The 10008-nt window shown below is 39.8% G+C and overlaps 1 protein-coding gene across 1 annotated transcript in view; it reads left to right on the top strand.

Annotated features, from left to right (window-relative positions):
- Positions 1 to 351: 351 nt before the first annotated feature.
- LOC108669272 (rho GTPase-activating protein 45) overlaps positions 352 to 10008 on the top strand; it is an 87464-nt gene continuing 77807 nt past the window's right edge. Inside the window, exon 1 of the mRNA XM_018156577.2 lies at positions 352 to 906. The gene's annotated coding sequence lies outside the window, so the exon portion shown is untranslated. The remainder of the gene's footprint in view (positions 907 to 10008) is intronic.

Below are 10008 nucleotides of genomic sequence, written 5' to 3'. Positions count from 1 at the left end.
GGCACTGGAGTCGCAAGGCTGGACAGCTCAGCATCACGCTGAAGTGCAAGGCACTGGAGTCGCAAGGCTGTACAGCTCAGCATCACGCTGAAGTGCAAGGCACTGGAGTCGCAAGGCTGCACAGCTCAGCATCTCGCTGAAGTGCAAGGCACTGGAGTCGCAAGGCTGTACAGCTCAGCATCTCGCTGAAGTGCAAGGCACTGGAGTCGCAAGGCTGTACAGCTCAGCAACTCGCTGAAGTGCAAGGCACTGGAGTCGCAAGGCCCGCCAACTGAGTGGTTCTGACCGCTTTTTGCACGCGCCACGGCGCCTGGTCTGTGAGGGCAGCAGTCGAGCTGCAGGTGTCGCGGCGGCCAGCGGAGCGCGTGTCAACTGCGCCGTCTCTCTCAGCTGCGCGATCTCTCCTCTGATCGCGTCTTGCGTGTGATTTGCGTGTACGGGGATTATGAATATCTGTTATAAAACAGTGACAGCTTATAAAATTATATTTGCACCGAATTTGTGTCACTGGAGTGTAACCGAAGTGATTTTTTAATTTTAAATTTTAAACCATTGCGAGTTTGTTAACTTGTTGTTCTTATATTATGTGCTTTGGGATCATTCGTTAGTGTCGCTATGAGCCTCTTTAAGAGGGTTCGATCTACAAATTATCAAGCAGTCTCTATTTAAATTGTTTCCACACTTTGTGGGGCGAAGATTATGTTTCATTGGCGGCAAATTAAAGAGCGCTGATTGAAGTTTGATGTTACATAAAAGTAAATACCAAGATATCAGAAGCAAAAGTGCCAACAGTCAACAGTTTAGTTGATATTCAGAAAAATCCATAGCTTAGGGAGCCATTATACTGGGCAGGTGGATGCCCACGGCGCAGACGTCCATGTGGAGACGCCTCTCCATTGCCTGCATGTAAGTACTGCACATTTGATTACATCCATTGATCATAACTCATTGGTAATTACAGAGGAAAAGCAATGAATGGTTTACTGTTTGTTTTAAGCTACGTTAAGACGGGAAGGTAGTGATTTGAGGCAATCCTTCTCACTTTCTTTAGAACTGAGTTACTGCATAATCACCATCTGCACGAGAAACTCTTGGCAGTATTTATTCAAATATGGCTGGTGTTTTATGCGAATTGGCAAAGTATTTTATATAGTGCCCATGCGTTAGTTGATTGTGGGGGCAGAAAAAGATGATCAAATTCGTATTGCCAATTAAATTTAAAACGATTTTAAATAAACGAAGATCGATTCTTCGAACAAACGAACAAATTCGATCGATTCGAACAAACGAAGTCGCAAACGCTAGGAACGAGCGAAGCGAAGCAGAAGAGCCGCGGGTGTGTAAGGTGGAACAGTTCAGGCAGCTGCGTGTAGTATGTGGCCGTATAGGCGGCAGCTGCGTGTAGTATGTGGCCGTATAGGCGGCAGCTGCGTGTAGTATGTGGCCGTATAGGCGGCGTTCTTCCTGAGGTCATCACTCGACGTATGCGACATTTAAGGTGTAGCGATTCTAGGCCAGGCAGCCTCTGGTCCAGAGTTCAGCCTCAACACTTGTTGTTTGTGAGTAACCTGGTAGAGAAATTTTAAAATTTCTAACATTACGTTCACATACATTTTGAAATTTTAGATTTGGGTCATAATTTGAAAACGGATTATTAATCGAGAAACATGCGGTAAACATATCACCCTTACACATGACCGAAAGTTTAAAGGCCTGCTCATGTCACATACGTTTTATAATTTTAGCGTCAATCACGTTGCTTGGGAATAACTTCAATAAGAATTTGAGATAAGATTCGAACCTGCCAATTTGCCTGTTTCTAGTTTGAGTTTCAGTCACTCACATCGGTACACGTAAGGCAGAGAATAATATTAAGAAAAGTTACGCGATGTTGCCGCAAATAAGGAAGACGTAGTTAGAGATTCGTACAGCATTTGCTTTTCTATTTCAGTCTTGTCTGTATCAGCAGCCGGCATGTTCGCATTTGAGATCATTACGCATCATAAATTTTTAATGTTAGATAGACATGACACAAGAAAGTATATTTATTCATTCTTTCACAGGGTTTAATTTATTAATGAAGAGTGTCTGAAAAATTATGTTCGAGTGAAATTGTATTTTCATTTAGATTGTACATATCATATTTCGAAACTAATCAACTCTGATTAGTTAAGAATATTTCGGCAATAAACCAAGTGGAAGATAAGCTTTATTTAGCGTGCTTGTCTTGTCTTTGATGACCTCACTGACGGAGTTTTGCATAGATTCTAATCCACTGTTTTGAGCCTAACCAGCTGAGCATGGAAAGTGAACGAAAGCAGAGCGCCGCTGCGTTAATTAGGTCTTCAGGTGTGGCCAGATCGAGGCCAGCGCATGCGGTGTTTGTTGCAGCCTGTGCCGCGGTGCGCCATGCAGACGGCCTGTGCAATTATTGACACAAACTGTCTTTCACTGACATGATTCACTCCTTTCATTTCCGTAACCTTTTATTGCAGCAAAACTTCTTTATATTATGTCGATATAACGATTTAATTGAGCACTTTTCGAGGTTGCACTTCAGAATTTCACGTGGATGAAGCACGAAAATAGCCCGTGTTTTGTTTTTGCTTACAATCATTTCATAGATTGCTCATCGCGAATTGCACGTTGAAAATTTTTGATTTTGTTATGTGCAGCTCAGTATTGAGTCATAAATATATTTCTTGAGTTCCTAAATATTTTTGAGGTGTAATATAGCAACCGAAGCTCCAAGACAACGTCAAGGATTTATTTTCAGTCCAGAGCTCTGTCAGTTTAACATAACTTGGAATCCGTCCCGCCTTCGATCAACACCAATTTCAGTACTTAACAATACACAGTGCAATACAATTTTCATTTTTGTTGCACATCGATATGATCATGTCACCGTGCATTCGGCTGTGTTTCAAATTCTTCACTACACGAAGTGTTGGCGCAGCCGCCGTTGTATATCGACATTTAGGTATAAATACGATAACACGCAGCTGGTCAAGGACCCATTATTGCCTTTATACGTTCACGTGATAAACCACACGTGTCACGGGAACATGTGGTTGTGGTGTCTGCACATAATTGGTGTGGTGTGGTGTCTGCACGGGAACATGGGGTGTGGTGTCTGCACATAATTTTTTTTGAGCAATTTTATCCATCATATTGAATTATCCGTGCGTTTAACGGTCCAAATGTGCTGCCAGATCGAAATGATGATCCGCCAGCATCATGCCGAAAACTTGTGACCAATGAGCTTGCATTCAAATCAGACAATGCTAGAGATGAGGGACCCGTAAAATGTTGATCAAATGAGGCGCAAATGAGGCAATGCCAATGAGGTAATGTGAGCGGGCTCATGCGTGGACAGGATATATGTATATCATGAAGCTGCATGTTGGATGCAGTTGACGTCGGATGAAGTGAGTTGGCGCAGGACGAAAAAGGCCATGTGTGGATGTTGATTAAATTCAATTCAGAGGCTAGAGTGTGCTTGGGAATCTGTAATCGTTGGTAATTTTTTATTTGATATATCACACCTTAATAAACAAGAAGGTATTAAAATGTGGTGCGGACAGTGTGATCACGAAAATAAGATTGGGCTGGACCATGATCAATTAATGTTGATCCAGTCGCAAAAGTGTCTCCGAATTTTATCACAAGTTGCATGTAAGAGTTACTGTATGTTTTCTGCTAAGCGTTGAAGGCATATCTATATCTATGAAGGTATATAGCTGATTATTGAATATAAATTTATTACAGACGATTTATTCTTTTCATCGATCTTTCAATTCCGACATTTTCTCGATATAATTGTAATTGATTTGCTCAAGAAGTTTCAAATTTCTTAACTGAATAAAATGCCAGACAAAAATCAAGGACGCTATAAAATATTTGCAGCACGAAATGATCGAATTATCTTGTGATTTCATGCATGGAATCTAGAATTCCTTATTTAAACGAAAACTTTTTCCTAAATAATGTTCAAACAGTTGTGAAATGATGGAAACAACGCAGTACCGTGGCATATCAGGCAAGCGGTTACTTGATCGATTGGAAATGAATTTATTAAGGATTGATTATGGAAGTAATTATATAAATGCACATTTAAATTAATTTTGTTATAAGCAACTCATTCTAGATAAGATTCTGGGATTGTGTCAGTTTAATATATTAGGAACATGATACCACCAATACATTCGCTTACTTGGAATAGAAATGAATAATTCATTAATATGCTCATCAAGCCATATTCGGAATTAGCTCATAAGATCGCGTCTCTGCAGGGAATAATTACTTAACCATATGTTCTAATTTTAATTAGCATATCACAGGAATCATATAATAATTTATTTGGTTAATGGTGAATCTCTTCAAGCCGAAACTCCGCTATATATACTTACCACACAAAATTGTCAATAAAACGAATTCTTTGGTCTTCAATGAAACTTACCACACAAAGTATACATCGCTGGTGTCGTCAGCCAGCCAGCGCCTACAGCCTGCATGGGGCTGGACTGCCGTCCCCTGTCATGAGCGCCGTACATCACCAGCTTGAGGCGGCACGAATGAAAACCTTTAAACTCTAAAGCATTGCAATTCCCTGCAATTCTTACAAACTTTCAAATTTAGGCCATATGTTTAGAGCTTGTTTCATGCGCCGGCAGCTTTGTGGTTTTTACTTAGTTTGTTTTTTCCTTGGGTCACAAGAAAATCTATTCTGGAATTATTTGGATGAATAATAATAACAATAATAATAGTAATAATAATAGCGGTTTCAGCATTTATTAGGCCTTAGGCTTGTTGCCGATTCTTAACATCGCAGAACTTTCTCAGCTTTTTGGGTCTCGAACTCGCAACTCACTGCTACAATTCTGCTTTGCTAAACCGCCCGGCCTCCTCGCTGATTCTGACCAGAAACTGGCGCACAGAGCTGGGATCGAACCCGTGCCTCTCTGCGCCAATCCTGGTACTCTGAACTGTAACCACTGGGCCACCCTGCATTGAATAGGCATTCAAGGCAAGCCATAGTTTATATGATATAGAAGTGGGTTTTTCAAGCTTAGCTGCTCAAGGGAGCGCAGGCTAAATAGAATCTTTGTGGTTTATTGCTTTTGTTTACTTTCTTATTTCATTACTTGTGATAAGATTTGTAATATCATGAGATACCATGGGAATATTACTAATTATTGAGGCTGAGCTCGATTTTGATGACGGTATCGACTGAGGCGTGAGGACTGGAGGACGGAGGGTTGTTCGACTGAGGCGTGAGACCTGGTGGTCGGAGGGTTGTTCGACTGAGGCGTGAGGCCCAGTGGCCAGAAGGTCGTCATCATGACCGAGATAAGCAGACTGACCGCAGCTGCCCAGCGTGTGTGTGCTAGGCAAGGTATAGGTCGAGGTCGCCACTGCGGCCCTGGCCAGATTGCCATTTTTGAGGAACTTCCTCGGCCGATGAGCTGTGAGTTTTGGTGCACTTTTTACTGTAGAGACATTTCGTGGTATATTTAACTTGGGCTATATGTGGTTAATCTGCGCTCTACGGTATAACGAAAACATGATGGCTTTATGAATTTGTTTTGATGAATCTGTCATGAATTTGTATACGGATTTCATATAACAAAATAGTCATCAAGATATCATGATGAAATTTATTTTCACAGCTTGACGCGCGTTTAACAGAATTCGTTCGTACTTATCAGATTAAAACAATTAAAAATTTGCCATCAAGCGTCTCATCAAAAGAGATCAAGTTTTTCATAGAGAAGTATTAGTTGAAAATTTAATGGTCGCCGACATTTTAATTCCGAACATCCATACTTTCGGCATTCGCCTGTGATCCTCGCTTCGTGGAAGTTATCTGCACTATTATGTTCATATATACTATTAGCAGAGTATATATGAACTTATGATGTAATTCCAATTACACTCAATTAAGTTCCATAATTAAATTATTTTCGATCCCCAGCAACAACAATTACTAATTGAAGTATAACGATATAAAGTGAATATTTCAGGTTTCCGCGAGAAAAGTTAAAATATTAGTACTCGGATTCTTTGTACACCGATATTCCTTGTGTCTTTATTAGCTGCGTCAAAAATTATATGATATATATGGTCGCCATGCGTTGTTAGAAAGTTTCACTAAAAAGTTATGTATATATGGCCACAATATGAGCAACGCAATTACAATTATACTGATTCCAGGCAAACTGGCAATTGCTCTATATGAACTTCGTCAAAATTGTTTAGGGTGCACTGTTACGACGACTACCGTCTTATAAGAAATATTTTCTGAAGCTGCGCGAGAGAACAATCGTGTTTAATCAGTACTAGAGTTTAAAGAATTTTCAAGAAAGTTTATGCATGTTTACATTTTGAAATCGTGGTTGAGAGATATATTTTCATCTAACATTGTCCCATAATAACTTTATTGATAAAAATTCAGCTGCGCTCAATGGGATATATAATACCAAAGATTGTTTGGCTATAATGACGTAGAGATTTGTAGGAATGCTATTTCTCGTTCATGAAGAAAATTCAATACATGTTTTTCGAGCAAAATGCTGTTCTTTATTTTTGAAACATATATAGAGTAATAATTTACGTTTACACTGGAGAAACGGCAAGATACGTGACATTTTGACGCCGAGATACAATATACCGTTACTATGCATAAAATTGCAGGTCTCCACATTTCTTACATGGGTCAGATTTTGTAATCCACGAGGCAACGCATACGGTTGAGTAATCGACGTAAATTACCAACAAACGTTGCTTCAGAGATGCCACATCTCTTCCTGACCTTGCGGGAGAAAGCTATTATGCCTGCGCGATAAGTTAATAATTTTTTATAATCGGGTTGAAGACTTGCGGTGTCAAGTACATCCCCAGCCAGGTTTATTTCATTGTATGATAATTCATTGAAACAGGAAAGCCTTGAGCTAGGCGTGCATGAGTTAATCCTACGAACGACGTAGTCTCGCTCGTAAACATTGTTGTCGTCGTCTTGGAGACACCAGATAAGGTCTAGCGCACGGGACGAGCTGCACCTGGACGATGCATACGTGGCGCTCCAGGTCGTCTAGCCACCACGCATGAGCGTATATGAGCGCGGTGCACATGTGCGACACTCTATATTTTGCTGCTCGTTGAACAGCGAAACAGAATGTGCTGATACGATAATGTAGTGCCGTACATTATTATACTAACTCATCCTTTCTGAAATGCACACACGATCTGTTAGCTTGAAAGAATTCAGCAGCTGTACGCAAATGCTTATGTATTTCAGCTTCTCGAGGTGATTCAAGTGCCATTGGTCGGGTGGTGATTTAGATGCAGCAGGTTGACATAGAGATTCAGAGTCAGCCAGTTTTGGTGGTGATTTAGGCGTAGCAGGTCCTGGTGGTGGTTTAGATGCAGCAGGCCCTAGTGGTGATTCCGGTATTGCAGGTTCTGGTGGGGGGACCGCTAGATGCTGCTGGTGTTGGTGCAAGTGAGGCAGGTTCTAATGTAGTTGTGGTTCTGACATAACAGGTTCCGCTGGCGGCTCAAGCAATGCAGGTCCAGTTGATATTTCGGGTATAGCTGGTCATAATCTCGGTTCAGATATTGCAAGTAATGCTAATGGTTCAATGGCTGCTGATCGTAGCGGCTGTTCTGGCTGTGTTTCAATCATTTCTGGTCATAATCATGGTTCACATATTGCAAATTTATATGTGAACTTTCAAGTAGTACTGGCGCTGAAGTTGCTTCCTTAGTATTTTGTTTGGGACATAGCAGTCCCAGGCCACGATGGTTGCCAATGCCCAATTGCTGCACCGCCGGCGACTGAAAGGAAACTTTCTGCAGCTGCATGGTGGCTGCTCAGATGTTGAAAATGCGCTTAGTGAATCAGGCGCAGCAGCTGTTTGTGTGTGAAGTAAATCAGGTGCAGCAACTGCTTGACTGGGCCCCAGATGCAGCAACTGCTTGTGAAAGCCTGGAGTCATCTATCTATATGCGCGTACTAACCGCTCTCTACCCCATGTGTGCTGGAGCATCGGTGATGAAGTGCAAATGTAATGCTCTATAAGCTGTCGGTTTGATGGTGTCTCTCGAAACACGAATAAACAATTCTCTGAAGGAAACTACATTTCCACTCAATAATTGATTACTGAAATAAAAAACACACCAACACACATTAAAATAAATGATGGAAAGGTTGAATGAATGCCAACGTATAAATATTTTTAATTTTTCCCAAACGTTCTATTCTGTTAATTTAAAAAGATGCTTAAGTGGGTTTTCCTCCTTTAAAGGTACCTGTTTATGTAGTAATAGGAACAAAAATTACTGTTCAGAATTCCTGTCCTGAATCACGTTCTCCACAACCGACGCATGTAGATGACAAACGTATAGTTATAGTTGCTTTATAAGCAACTATACCCTAATCAAGTTATTTATGATGTGAAATATTGTGTAATAGGTTGACAGTGATAACTGACGCTTGGTATTTATGAAATATAATTGATTTGACCTCTATAAGAAATAATTACAAATAATGATCGAATTATCATATCACAAAATTTGTTAATATCACTCAGCATTAACACGTTTAATTCATGAATTGGTTGAAGGAACCGACCGACCAATCCAAACAAAACGTTTTCTCTCCTATAGTTGTGGGTTTCGTTGGAGGAATAACTTAAGACGAATTTCCGGAATGACTATCCTGAATTACAAGTACGTATAAGAAATATGTAATTATAAAAATGGCGTGACCAGCTACGACGAAAATGCAAATTGAAAATCAGCAAATGCCACAAATGCCAGAAGAGCTGAGCACATGTGCAAATTAAGATGCTTGATGCTTGATATCTCCAATATTAAACGCTCGTAAAGATTAAAATTTTGTTATAAAGCAGAAGATGTAACTTCATGCTTAAATTAGACTATAAAAATTAATGTTTATCGTAATTTCTGTAAAATTTGTATCCAAATAATCATACTGTCAGTGATCTGAAGTCACAACTTGTCCCCAATAGTTTTCATTCACTGTTGTCGAAGCAAAAAATTTGCCCTCTATTACATTAAGAATTACTTCAAAATTGGCGGTGCTGCGATGCATAAAATATTCCTAGTAACGACGGACTGACGTTAAGAGTTCAATAATGATCATTTTGAAACGAAAAATACATTTTTACGGTGTACAAAAAATATCTGGGTGTTGGCGTATTTAACTGCAGACGTTGCGGGCAGCGATTCTACCACATTTTTCCTGTCCTAGGGAATTATCGTTTGAAAATCTAAAAATATGTGTGAAAATTTTCGATCCATTGCACTAATGTTTTAGCAATCGTCATCGCAATTTATTGGCAATACTAGGCATCTAGCGCCAATGAAATCGGTTTTAGCGTCCGAAATTTCGACGATGAAGCTTCCAAGTAAATTTAGATGTTCGAGGACGTCAGCCAACTAGCTGTAGCGAATGGCCAAAGAATCGTTCATTCATAAACAGATGAGAAAAATAAGTATTCGATAGTAAGTATTGAAATTATTTTCGTTTCCTTTGAATTGCAAGTCAGTTAAATACCGTGCGGCTGAACAACGTATTAAGTTTGTACGAGTACAATACGTTGTTCACGAAAAACACACAACTAACTTAAAAATAATGCTTTATACTTGTTAGGCTACGTTGCTCCTACTCTCATTCTTTCTTTCATTATCCTCATAAACTACAATGAAATGCTTTTTTAATTCTTCCATTTAACATATGTGTAATATTCGATCGAGGTGCCAACCCAGCTTCGCCGGGAATAGATAATATGGGATTCCAGAATCCCGTTGCAAATTTCCAAACTAAAGTAATGTTTATGAGAGCAAGATACGTTTAAAAGAATGTAGCTCCCGTGACTTCTCATGTAGCTCCCGTTCCAGACGTCTAAATAAATTGAATATATATGTTTTTAACTAAATTAAATCTACTAGATAAGACAAAAAAAAACTGCAAACCCTGCAGTT

The sequence above is a fragment of the Hyalella azteca genome, unplaced genomic scaffold (genome assembly GCF_000764305.2).
Source record: "Hyalella azteca isolate HAZT.00-mixed unplaced genomic scaffold, Hazt_2.0.2 contig7231, whole genome shotgun sequence".
NCBI lineage: Eukaryota > Metazoa > Arthropoda > Malacostraca > Amphipoda > Hyalellidae > Hyalella > Hyalella azteca.
This window is presented reverse-complemented; position numbering and strand designations above follow the sequence as displayed.